This window comes from Pongo pygmaeus, chromosome 18 (genome assembly GCF_028885625.2).
Source record: "Pongo pygmaeus isolate AG05252 chromosome 18, NHGRI_mPonPyg2-v2.0_pri, whole genome shotgun sequence".
In the NCBI taxonomy this organism is placed as follows: Eukaryota; Metazoa; Chordata; class Mammalia; order Primates; family Hominidae; genus Pongo; species Pongo pygmaeus.
The window spans coordinates 12462943-12477189 of record NC_072391.2 but is presented as its reverse complement, the minus strand read 5'-3'; the positions used below and the strand labels follow the sequence as shown (position 1 = coordinate 12477189).

The following is a 14247-nucleotide window of genomic DNA, read 5'->3' as shown; positions in this document are numbered from 1 at the left end:
CCAAATACCAATGTGATGATATTTGGGAATGGGGACTTTGGGAGGTGATTAGAGCTAGATGAGGTCATGAGGATGGGGTCTTCATAATGAACTTTGTGTCTTTATAAGAACAGACACCAGAGAGCTTGTGCCCTTTCTCTCTCCATAGGCACACACCAAGAAAAGGCCATGTGAGGGCAGATTAAGAAGCCAGTCTGCAAGCCAGGACTATAGTCCCCACCAGAATGCAACCATGCTGGTGCCTGGTCTTGGACTTCCAGCTTCCAGAACTGTGAGAAAGTAAGTGTCTGTTGTTTAATCCCCCCCAGACTATTATGTTGTTATAGCAGCCTGAGCTAAGACATGTTCTTAATCCCATCTTGCATCAAGATGGGATCAATATTTTGCATCTCAGACATTATAGTTTTCATCTCTAGAAGTTCAGCTTAGGTTTTTTTTTGTTGTTGTTTGTTTGTTTGTTTGTTTTTAAGTATCATTCATTTTTAAGACTAAATGTGCTGAATCTTTTTTCTAGTTTCTTGAACACATAGAATACAGTTATAATAATTTAAAATATCCTAATCCACTAATTCTATTATCTGTGTTATTTCTGGTTTAGTTTCAATTGATTGATTTCCTCCCCTCATTTTGGGTCATATTTTCTTGTCTCCTTGCATGGATACTACCTTTTTTTTTTTTTTAATTGCATGCCAGAGTGCTAAAAATGCTTGTGCTTTTGCAAATATTCTTGATCTTTTTTTTTCTAGGACACAGATAATTTACTTGGAAACATTTTTGTCATTTTGAGACTTCCTTTTGAGCTTTGCTAGATGGGGCTGGGCGCGGTGGCTCACACCTGTAATCCCAGCACTTTGGGAGGCTGAGGTGGGTGAATCACTTGAGGCCAGGAGTTTGAGACCAGCCTGGGCAACATGGTGAAAACCCTGTCTCTACTATAAATACAAAAATTAGCCAGGTGTGGTGGCACATGCCTGTAATCCCAGCTACTTGGGAGCTTGACGTGGGAGAATTGCTTGAACCCAGGAGGCGGAGGTTGCGGTGAGCCAAGATCAAGACGTTGCACTCCAGCCTGGGCAACAGAGTGAGACCCTGTCTCAAAGGAAAAATTTTTTTTAAAAGTTTTGTTAGATGGGACCAGAGTGGTATAAGTCCAGAGCTCATTTTGCCCTAATACTGAGGTAAAACCCTTCTGGGATCTGACTTGATGCTACATGAATTATGACATTTTCTATTGCAGTTGTTGGGATCAGGAACTACCCAGCCTTGCATGAGCTCTGGGAATTGTTCCCTTTAAGGCCGGGGTGGTTCTTTCCCCAGCCTGGGGTTGTTTGCTTGCATGCGCCTGCTCAACTGAGGACTTAGGGGGGAGCCCTCTGCCCATCTCAGGGCATTCTCTGCGTGTCCCTCTGCTGCCTCTGCTCCATCCTTCACACCCTAGCCACATTGGCACTCCTGCTTCCCAGCTCCGTCTCTTGAAGGTCAATGGACTCCCTTTGGCGGACTGTTCCTGTGCCAACGCCTGGAAACTTTCCCCAGGCAGTCAGCTGGGCAATTATAGGACACACTTCATCTCTTTCCCACAGCTCGGGGATCGCCGTCCTTCAAGACTTGATGGCCAGTGTCTGGAATACCATTGCTTTATGGATTTTGAGTGTTTTTGGAGTCATTTCAGGTAGGAGGGTAAGATCAATCCTTGTTTACTCAATCTTGTCTAGAAGGTGAAATCTATTAGATTTTTATTGATATACATATATATGTATATTTGTATTTAAACACATATATATGTTATATATATGTTTGCTTTTATGTTTTTGAGGAATAAATATATAAATAATGGTATGGAAGGGCTTGATTGAAAAGTGAAAGTCTTCTTCTGTGCCCCATTCCCCTACTTCACACCTGCCCAGCTCCCAAAGATTTCTCACTTTGGCACTGTTTCCTGTATATCCTCCCAGAAGTGTTTGTGTGTACAATTCCATATTTATCTGCTTAAGTAGTATCACACTGTATTTGCTGTTTTATACCTTGGTTTCTTCACTTAATATATCCTTTTTTTTTTTTTAGACAAGGTCTTGGTTTGTCACCTGGGCTGGAGTGCAGTGGTATGATCATGGCTCACTGTAGCCTCCACTTCCTTTGCAGCCTCCACTTCCTGGGCTTAGGTGATCCTCCTACCTCAGCCTCCCAAGTAGGTGGGACTACAGGTGTGTGCCACCATGTCTGGCTAAATTTTTTATTTTTTGTAGAGGTGGAGTCTCACTATGTTGTCTCATTTTGGCCTCAAGTGATCCTTCCACCTCAGCCTCCCAAAGTGCGTGAGCCACTGTGCCCAGCCACCTAATATAAAATCTTTCCTTATCAGCCAATACTGGTCTGACTTACTGTTTGTTTTTGTTTTTGTTTTTGTTTTTGAGATGGAGTCTCTCTCTGTTGCTCAGGCTGGAGTGCAGTGGCGTGATCTCGGCGCAATGCAAACTGTGCCTGCTGGGTTAAAGGAATTCTCCCGCCTCAGCCTCCTGAGTAGCTGGAATAATGGATGCATGCCACCACGCCTGTCTAACTTTTGTATTTTTGTTAGAGACGGGGTTTCGCCCTGTTAGCCAGGCTGGTCTCGAACTCCTGGCCTCAAGTGATCCACCTGCCTCGGTCTTCCAAAGTGCTGGATTACAGGTTTGAGCCAATGTGCCCGGCCACTTAATATGAACGCTTTCCTTATCAGCCAATACTGGTCTGCCTTACTCTTTCTGTGTTGCTGAACTTTCTGTAGAATGGGTGTTCTATATTTTATTTAGCTGCCCTTACTTGGGGATATTTGGTCAGTTCTACCTTTTTTTGCTGCTTGCAGTCAATGCAGCAATGAACATAGTTCTGCATGTGTTTTTAGTACACGTGCGTGTGTCTGCAGGTAGATTTCCTGAAAGATTATTGGATCCCTGGATGCCAACCAGGGCCAGTGCTCTAAACACCAGAAAGATTTCTTCTGAAACTGAAAATGAAAAACAAAATGCTTTGCTATAAAATACATTTTAGGTTTCGAAGGGTACAAACTGGTAGCCGGGCATGGTGGTGGGCACCTGTAGTCCCAGCTACTGGGGAAGCTGAGGCAGGAGAATCTCTTGAACCCGGGTGGCAGAGGTTGCAGTGAGCCGAGATTGTGCCACTTCACTCCAGCCTGGGTGACAGAGTGAGACTTGTGTCTCAAAAAAAAAAAAAAAAAAAATTGAATGATACAAATTGAGATGGATGCTGAATTGTAAGCAGAGCACGTTCTTTTTGGGTTTTCTCTGTCTCGTGTGTGTGTGTGTGTGTGTGTGTGTGTGTTTGTGTGTGTGTGTCCCCATTTCCCTGTTTCCTAAGCACTGCTTAGAGCCACCTCCAGTCACAAATTTTGGCTTCAAGGAAGGCAAAGGTTAGACAAGATTCCTGCCTGCCATGGGGTGCGCCAGTGGAATGCCTGTTGGCTTGAGTGGCACTGACGACTCATTTGATCTGAGGGATTCTCCCTTTCTTGCCCTTCTTCTCCTCCATGGAGTACCACGTTGCCTCCAGCGCTTGCAGGGATCTGGGGCTGGGTGAACAGGGACGAGTGAGGCTGTGTAGCTGCTCCCGGGCTGGTTGGAGGGTGCTGGGTGCCTGCTGTGAGCAGGCTGTGAGTTGGGGCTGGGTGGGGACAAGGCCGGGAGATGACAACATGAAGTTCTCAACTCAGGAGGCTCTGCCATGACAGGGGCTCAAAACCCAACAGATGCCATTGCTGCTGCTACCACCTTCTATGCCAAGCCCTTAGGAAACATTTCTCCAAGCACAGCCAGCCTCCCTGAGTCAAACGCCAGCAAATTACATTTTCACCGTCCTATTGTGTGGTTCTCACGGAGGGGTTTCCTCTCCGCCTCCCATGCCAGGCTGAGCCCTCCAAGGTTGGGGTTTGTGTCTCATCTGTCTTTTTCTTCTTCGATGACTCCCATGCCTGAGCTCACACACAGTGCACACACACATGCACCCACACTGACACACAGCCTCACACCTCTCCAGGCTCACTCTCACACACAGAACTCGTTCACTCTCACGCTTACATATACACATGCACACACATACTCTTAACACACACTGTCACACACACCTACCCCCACTCACACCCATACTCAGCCACACACACATTCACACACTCACATTTGCTGTTTCTCACACTCACGGCACATTCTCCCACTGATTCTTTTACAGACTCACGCATCCACACTCACACATTTACACACACACTATCCTCTCACACACCCATCCTCTAACCTACGCACACAAACAATTTGCATTTGCATATACACACACTCATACTCACACACACACACTCATTCTCACTCCCGTTCTTATACACTCAACACACCTGCACTCACAGTCACACACCCAGTCTTTCACAGCTATCCGCATGCACACTCTGGCCACATCCCCTGACCCAAGACATATAATAAATGCTGTAATATGCCCCTATAGCATATAATATACCCATATGCTATAATAATACCCAGCAATATTCTGCTCCTGCCCTGCAGCCATTTAGCAATACCTTTCAATGGGTCAACATTTGGAATCAGTAATACATTACCATGGTTCAAAATACAAAATGTGCAAAAGAGCACACCTGGAAACTCTCCCTCTTGCCCTCTGCCAGCTCCTCTCCTGTCCTTGGTCCTTCTGGCGGGATGTGTGCCTCTGCAAACACCACCCTCCACCCCCGTTTTCAGCCAAATGACAGCAGATTGGAGCCTTGCCTCTCCCTGCACCTCATGTATCCCTCTTCACGGTTACTCCACATTAGCACACATAGATTTTCTAGCCCCGTGCTGTCCAATATGATAGCCACTGGCCACATGTGGCAATTTAAATTTCAATTAAGAGTTGACTAACCAGATTTCAAGTGCTCAGTAGCCACATGTGGTTAGCACAGAACAGTACATTTCCATTGCTACAGAAACTTCTGTCAGACAGTGCTGTGCCAGCTGTCACCTAAGACGGTCTCTCCAATGCATTCCTGCAGCAGGCAGATGGGTTTCACATCAGGTTCACAGATGCAGCGCGGTTTCTTTCCAGTCTGTGGAGCTCAAGCAGCTGTCTCAAAACAATCTGGGCAGGTTCCAGGCAGAGATGGCAGAAAATGGCCCGGCAACCTTGACCTGGAGCATCCAAAGTGTGGGAGGCCCAGGCGGGGGCGCAGGATTGGGAATCCTGCTCCTGGAGACAGTGAGGTCTCTGCCTGTCCCATCTCACCGACCCTCCTCCTCCAATGCCCACACAGGGTAGGATTCTGCTGACCATCTGGTATTTCAGAAAGAGAATGTGTTTCCCATGAATAAATACGGTTTAAGAGAGACTGAAAACAATGTTTTGGTGACGGACGAGAGGGCTCTAAGCGGTGGTGTAGCTAGGGTATCTGCATTGGAGTAGATCATTTTTTTTTAAACACTTTCCTCCACTGTACAACATTTTCAGTAATAGTTATGTTTTTGGTTAGTTTTATGGTTTTCTAACAAATAAAAGGAGAATATAGTTCAATTTTTGTTTTTTTTTTTTTTTTTTGAGACGGGGTCTTGCTCTGTCATCCAGGCTGGAGTGCAGTGGTAAGATCATGGCTCATCGCAGCCTCAACCTCCTGGGCTCAAGTGATTCTCTCACCTCAGACTCTCTGAATATGTGGGACTACAGGTGCACGCCACCATGCCTGGCTAATTAATTTTTTTTTTTAATAGATGGGGTCTCGCCATGTTGCCCAGGCTGGTCTGGAACTCCTGGGCTCAAGTGATCCTCCTCTCCTCGGCCTCCCAAAGTGCTGGGATTAGAGGTATGAGCCACCATGCCTGGCCAATTTTTTTTTTTTTTTTTTGAGATGGAGGCTTGCTGTGTCGCCCAGGATGGAGTGCAGTGGCATGATCTCGGCTCACTGCAATCTCCGCCTCCCGGGTTCACACCATTCTCCTGCCTCAGCCTCCCAAGTAGCGGGGACTACAGGCGCCCGCCACCATTCCCAGCTAAGTTTTTCTATTTTTTAGTAGAGACGGGGTTTCACCGTGTTAGCCACAATGGTCTCGATCTCCTGACCTCGTGATCCACCCACCTCGGCCTACCAAAGTGCTGGGATTACAGGTATGAGCCACCATGCCTGGCCAATGTTTTTTTTTGTTTGTTTTTTGTTTTTTGAGATGGAGGCTTGCTGTGTCGCCCAGGATGGAGTGCAGTGATGCGCTCTCGGCTCACTGCAAGCTCCGCTTCCCGGGCTCACATCATTCTCCTGCCTCAACCTCCCGAGTAGCGGGGACTACAGGCGCCCACCACCACGCCCGGCTAATTTTTTCTATTTTTTAGTAGAGACGGGGTTTCACTGTGTTAGCCAGGATGGTCTCAATCTCCTGACCTCATGATTCACCTGCCTTGGCCTCCCAAAGTGCTGGGATTACAGGCGTGAGCCACCGCACCCGGCCACCTGGCCAACGTTAAAGACATTGTTTGGAATCAGTAAACGATTTCATGGAGGAACTAAAAATGTCATGTTCCAAACAAAAATATTACACCTTGCAGGCTGCACTCTGCTTTACTGTTGGACTCTTGACATAGATTCTTATCTTTCTTTACAGCAGGGAAAAATGCATATGGGTTATACACACATGCACACATGGAAGCAGAGATCATATTTTGTCCATATATATTATATATGCAAAGTCAAATATCAGAAATTTGAGATTAATTCTTTCCTTCAAGGAGCCCCACCTTGCTTAGGAAGATCAAGCAAGAGCCCCAAGTGGATGGCAGACTTTCATGGGGTCTGTCCTCACTCAACTCCCCAAATCACTCAAGCAGCTGACCTGGAGCCCAGATGAGCAAGGTCCCAGACACCTCCAGCCTGCAGAGAGCAGTCCACCCTGGAAATCACCAAGGGACATTTTTTGGCCTCTTGCAGTCCTTTTCTAAGGCTCTGCCTTCCCCTCCACAGCAGCCCCTGTAACTGGCATCAGTTTGGGGGAATCTTGGGAAGCCCCTTTCTGGCCTTGGTGTTCACGCCTGAGCTCCCCTACACCAGAGCACCAGGATCCCAACCAACTCAAACAGGCAGGAGCTGCCACAGCTGAATGGGATCTGTTGACATCTGAGCCAGGGCCCAAGGAAAACCCTGTATGCTCCCCGCAGAGACCCTTAGAACAGAATATATGCACGTAAAAAGTACATAGTAATAAAGTGTATAACAAGAGGTCAGCAGGAACAAGAAATCATCAAGATGATATATTATGGGGGCCGGGCGCGGTGGCTCATGCCTGTTATCCCAGCACTTTGGGAGGCTGAGGGTGGTGGATCACTTGAGGCTAGGAGTTCGAGACCAGCCTGGCCAATGTGGGGATACCCCGTCTCTACAAAGAATACAAAAATTAGCTGGGTGTGGTGGCACGCACCTGTAGTCCCAGCTACCTGGGAGGCTGAGGTAGGAGAATTGCTTGAACCCAGGAGGCGGAGGTTGCAGTGAGCTGAGATCACACCACTGTACTCCAGCCTGGGCGACAGAGTGAGACTATTTGAAAAAATATATATATAGCAAGTAAAAAATACACACGCTCTTCAATCCTGCAGCTTCTTCTGAAGTTATCTCACATATGCCCAAAAGCGTATATGGAAGGATATTTATTGCTTTTAACATTATGCTAAGTGAGAGTGCTAGACTCAAAGGACAGCATCTTATATTATTCCTTTTATGTGACGTTTGTGGGGATCAAGGGCCCTGTTGGTGGCAGGGGGAAGGGACAAGGAGACTTCATCGGGTGATAGAAATGCTCTAATCTTGGCTGTGAGTGGGGGCATGCCTGCATGACTTATTCAGGACTCAGGAGCTATGTGCTGAAGGAGGAGAATTTCACTGCGTGAACATTGTACCTCGATAAACTTAACTTAAAAAAAATTGCACGTGGAAAGATATTTATTGCAGCAATGCTTGTGGTAGCAGAAGCCAGGGAATAACTCAAATGCCCAGCCATAGAGAATGGTCAAATAAATAATGGTATATCTGTACAATAGAGTACTACACAACTACTAAAAAGGAAGAGAGAGATGTTTATAACTCGAAGTGGTATGGTCTCCAAGAGCATTTGTTATGTGGAAAATGGTTTGTATGGTATTAACCATTTATTTTATTTATATATATGTATATATATATATATATATATACATGCAGATATCATAGATGATATTCTTCATATCATAGTGTGTTAACAACATTAGGGATATTATAAATATCATAGAGATGATATTCTATTAATACCATTGTGTGTTAACACTAGAGGTATTATAAATAAATATCATAGAGATGATATTCTATTAATATCAAATGCAAAAGCATAAAACCCCCTGAGAATTAAAATGAATGAAAATCTATTCACCTTTTTTACCACCCCGACAATCCTAGGTCTACTCATAGTAGATTAATTATTTTATTTCCCACCATGCTATTTCCTACCTCAAATCACCTAATCAGTAATCGATTGATTTCCATCCAATAATGATTAGTTCAACTTGTACTAAAACAAATAATAATCCCCCATAACATTAAAGGACAAACCTGTTCCCTTATGCTGATATCCCTAATTCTTTTTATTGCTTCAACCAATCTCCTCAGACTTCTTCCCCATTCATTTACACCAAGTACACAACTATCAATAAATCTAGGTATAGCAATCCCCTTATGAGCAGGAACAGTAATCACAGGCTTTCGCTTTAAAACCAAAATATCCTTAGCTCACTTTTTACCACAAGGCACACCTATGCCACTTATCCCTATATTAGTCTTCATTGAAACTATTAGCCTATTTATTCAACCAATAGCGTTGGCTGTGCGATTAACAGCCAACATTACAGCTGGTCACCTACTAATACACTTAATAGGAGATGCCACACTAGTACTGTCAACTATTAGTATCCCCACAGCTTCAATATCTCTCATTATTCTAATCCTACTGAGTATTCTCGAATTTGCCGTAGCTCTTATTCAGGCTTATGTCTTCACACTACTAGTAAACCTTTATTTATATGATAACATGTAATGACCCACGAAACACATGCCTACCATATAGTTAATCCCAGCCCCTGACCACTAACAGGAGCTCTCTTGGCTCTCCTAATAACATCTGACCTGGCCATACAATTTCACTTTAATTCTATTATCCTTTTAACCCTAAGCCTAGTAACCAACACACTAACTATGTATCAATGATGACGTGGTATTCTCCGAGAAAGTACATTTCAAGGCCACCATGTGACAATTGTCCAAAAAGGTCTCCGAAAAGAAATGCTTCTATTTATTATCTCAGAGGTGTTTTTCTGTACTGGTTTCTTCTGGGCATTCTAGCACTCTAGAGCTTAGCGCCAACTCCGGAATTAGGGGGATGTTGACCTCCAACAGGCATTCTTTCCTGTAACCCTTTAGAAATACCTCTCCTCAATACATCTGTGTTACTTGCATCAGAAGTTTCCATTACTTGAGTTCACCACCGCCTGATAGAAGGTAGTTGAAAGGCAAATAATTCAAGCATTATCCATCACGATTACCTTAGATATCTGCTTCACCCTTCTACAAATCTCAGAATATTTCAAGACCCCTTTTACTATCTCCGATGGAATTTATGGCTCGACATTCTTTATAGCCACAGGCTTACGCAGACTTCACGTCATTATTGGATCAGCATCTCTCACTATCTACCTCCTCTGCCAATTAAAATATCACTTTACATCCAACCACCACTTTGGCTTTGAAGCCGCCACCTGATATTGACACGTCGTAGATGTAGTGTGATTATTCTTACATGTCTCTATCTACTGATGAGGGTCCTACTCTTTTAGTATAAGCAGTACCGTGGACTTCCAATCAATTAGTTTCGATAAGATCTGAAAAAGAATAATTAACCTGACACTAGCCCTAGCAACCAACACTTTACTGGCCCTATTACTAATAATAGTTACATTTTGACTCTCACAACTTAATATTTATATAGAAAAATCCAGCCCTTATGAATGTGGATTTGATCCACTAGCCTCTGCCCGCCTCCCCTTCTCCATAATATTCTTCCTAGTAGCCATCACATTTCTCCTGTTCAACTTAGACATCGCTGTACTACTACCCCTGCCATTGAGCCCTTCAAACAAACAACCTAACACTAATAATTAGCACAGTCCTTATATTAGTTATCATTTTAATCCTAGGCTTAATTTATGAATGAACCCAAAAAGGGTTAGATTGAGTTGAATTGATAAATAGTTTAAGTTAAAATAAATGATTTTGACTCATTAGATTATGATAGACCATATTTACTAAATGCCCTTTATTTATATTAACATATTAGTGTATACCACAGCACCGCTGGGAATATTAATCTATCAATCCCACTTAATATCATCCTTATTATGCTTAGAAAGCATAGTATTATCAATATTTATCATAAGTACTCTTGTAACTTTAAATATACATTTTATTCTAGCATCCATAATGCCCATTATCCTCCTAGTATTTGCTGCCTGCGAAGCTGCAGTGGGCCATGCCTTGCTAGTTTTAATCTCCAACACATATAGCCTAGATTATGTAGAAAATTTAAATTTACTCTAATGCTAAAAGTTATTATTCCAACAATTATACAGTTACCAATAACATGACTCTCAAAAAACTCTATAATCTGAATTAACATAACTATTCACAGCATATTCATCGGCCTCATTACTATTTTTTAACCAGTTGAACGATAATTCATCTAACTTCTCATTAACCTTGTCTCCTGACCCGCTAACGTCACCCCTTCTAATCTTAACAGCCTGACTACTACCTCTTATAATTCTAGCAAGCCAATATCACCTGTCCAATGAATCACTTCTATGAAAAAAACTCTACATTTCCATATTAATTTCCCTATAAATTTTTTAATTATAGCATTCACAGCCACTGAACTAATTATATTTTATATCCTCTTTGAAACTACACTTATTCCTACCCTAATTATCATCACCTGCTGAGGTAACCAAACAGAACGCCTCAATGCAAGCTCATATTTCTTATTCTGTACACTAGTGGGATCCCTTCCCCTACTTGTCACACTTATCTATGCTCAAAATGTCTCAGGTTCACTAAGTATGCTAATAATGATGTTTACCACTAAAGATCTATTAAATGCCTGATCTAATAACATTATATGACTAGCATGTATCTTGGCTTTTATAGTAAAAATACCTCTATATGGACTTCACCTATGACTTCCCAAAGCCCACGCAAAAGCTCCTACTGATGGCTCAAGAGTACTTGCAGCAGTACTCCTAAAACTAGGCGGCTTCAGTATCATACAGCTTACCCTTATCCTCAGCCCCCTAACAGAATACATATCCTACCCTTTCCTCATATTATCCTTATGAGGGATAGTCATGACAAGCTCTATTTGTCTACGACAAACCAATTTAAAATCACTTATCGCTTACTCCTCCGTAAGCCATATAGCACTTGTTATTACAGCTATCTTCATTCAAACCTCTTGAAGCTTTACAGGCGCAGTCACCCTTATAATTGCCCATGGACTCACTTCATCCTTACTATTCTGCCTAGCAAATTGGAACTATGCGCAAGTCCATAGCCGAATTATACTACTTACCCAAGGCCTTCAAACATTGCTTCCAATAATAGCCTCCTGATGACTTCTAGCAAATCTTACTAACCTTGCCTTACTCCCTACTAATAATCTAGTAGGAGAACTCTTCATCACTATGGTTTCATTCTCCTGATCAAACACCACCATTATGCTTATAGGACTTAATATGCTAATCACACCCCCTTTTCTCCCTGCGTATGCTAACCATGACACAATGAGGAATGCTTGCATATTACATTAACAGTATTAAACCCTCCTTTACACGAGAAAATACAGTAATACTTATACACCTTGCACCTATTTTCCTATTATCCTTAAACTCTAAAATTATTATGGGATTTGCGTGCTGTAAATATAGTTTAACCAAAACATTAGACTATGAATCTAACAATAGAAGCCCGCAACTTCTTATCTACTGAGAAAGTATGCAAGAACTGCTCACTCATGCCCCTGGGTCTAACAACATGGCTTTCTCAACTTTTAAAGGATAAGAGTTATCCGTTGGTCTCAGGAACCAAAAACATTGGTGCAACTCCAAATAAAAGTAATAAACATGTACTTTTCCACTACTATAACAATCTAATTCCCTTAATCTTACCAATTATTATTAACTTAGCCAACTCCTGCAAAAAAGATTCATACCTATACTATGTAAAAATATCTACTGCGTGCGCCTTCATCGTTAGCCTCATCCCTATGGCAATATTTATATATACAGACCAAGAAGTAATTATCTCAAACTGACATTGAATAACAATCCGAACTCTTAAACTCTCACTAAGCTTCAAACTAGATTACATCTCCACAGTATTTCTCCCAGTAGCAGTATTTGTTACTTGATCTATTGTAGAATTCTCAATATGATAAACTCAGACCCTAACATTAATCAATTTTTCAAATACCTACTCATTTTCCTCATCACAATATTAATTCTAGTTACTGCCAATAACCTCTTTCAACTTTTTATTGGATGATAAGGTATAGGAATCATGTCCTTCTTATTAATTGGCTGATGATACGGCCGAGCAGATGCTAATACAGCAACCCTCCAAGCGGTTCTTTATAACCACATTCGTGACATTGGCTTCATTTTAGCTATAGCATGATTCCTCTTGTCCTCCCACACATGGGAGCTTCAACAAGCATTTATTATAGATTCTGCCTCCAATTCCCTTCCGTTAATTAGTCTTCTCCCAGCAGCAGTAGGAAAGTCAGCTCAATTCGGCCTTCATCCCTGACTTCCTTCCGCCATGGAAGGCCCAACCCCACTCTCAGCCCTACTCCACTCCAGCACTATAGTGTAGCAGGAGTTTCCCTGCTCATTCGCTTCTACCCTTTAATAGAAAATAAACTATTAGTGCAAACCTTCACATTATGCTTAGGGGCTATGACCACTTTATTTACAGCAATCTCTGCTCCAACACAAAATGGCATCAAAAAAATCGTAGCATTCTCCACCTCAGGCCAACTAGGCCTTATAATAGTCACAACTGGCATTAATCAACCACACCTAGCATTTCTTCACATCTGCACCCATGCCTTTTTTTTTTAAAGCTGTATTATTTATATGTTCAGGATCCATGATCCATAACTTCAATGATGAACAAGACATCCGAAAAACAGGAGATGTATTCAAGACTTTACTCCTGACTTCCTCCTCCCTAATTATTGGTAGCCTCATACTTACAGGTATGCCTTTCCTCACAGGCCTTTATTCTAAAGCTCTTATTATCAAAACCGCAAACACATCATATACCAATGGCTGAGCCCTCTCTATTACTCTTATTGCAAACTCCCTAGCAGCTGTCTATAGTATCCGAATTATTTTCTTCGCTCTGATAGGACAACCCCGCTTTACAAACCTGATCATTATTAACGAAAATAACCCCTTCCTAATTAACTCAGTTAAATGCCTAATAATTGGCAGTATCTTCGCTGGATTCCTTATCACCAACAGTATTATTCCTACTTCATCCCCCCAGACAACTGTACCGCGTCACCTAAAACTGACAGCAGTAGGTGTAACCACCCAAATAAATTAAAAACACTGTTAACCCCATGAAAGTTCAACACAATACCACAGCCTACAGCACCACTGACAATTAACCCTAAGCCCCCATAAATGGGAGAAGATTTCAAAGAAAAACCTACAAACCCTATAACCAAAAGAATACTTAATAAAAATAAAGCATATGCCACTGTTCCTACATGGACATAACGATGGCTAATGGTATGAAAAACCATCATTGTACTTCAACTATAAGAACACTAACGACCAAAATACACAAGACGCACCCACGAATAAAAATTATTAACCATTCATTCATTGATTTCCCCATACCATCCAACATTTCCACATGATGAAACTTCGGCTCACTTCTTGGTACCTGCCTAATTCTCCAGATTATCACGGGATTATTTCTAGCCATACACTATATGTCAGCTACCTCAACTGCTTTCCCTTCAGTCGCCCACATCAGCCAAGATGTAAATTATGGCTGAATAATCCGCTATTTTCATGCTAACAGCGCCTCAATATTCTTCATCTGCCTCTTCCTACACATTGGCCGAGGCTTATACTACGGGTCATTTATATTTC

General features: G+C 42.5%; 2 pseudogenes; both read left to right on the top strand.

The window, feature by feature from the left end:
• The first annotated feature begins 8388 nt into the window (after window positions 1-8388).
• On the top strand, window positions 8389-9068 carry LOC129016081 (ATP synthase subunit a-like; annotated as a pseudogene).
• Window positions 9069-12026: 2958 nt separating this feature from the next.
• Window positions 12027-13690, top strand: LOC129016080 (NADH-ubiquinone oxidoreductase chain 5-like; annotated as a pseudogene).
• Window positions 13691-14247: the final 557 nt, after the last annotated feature.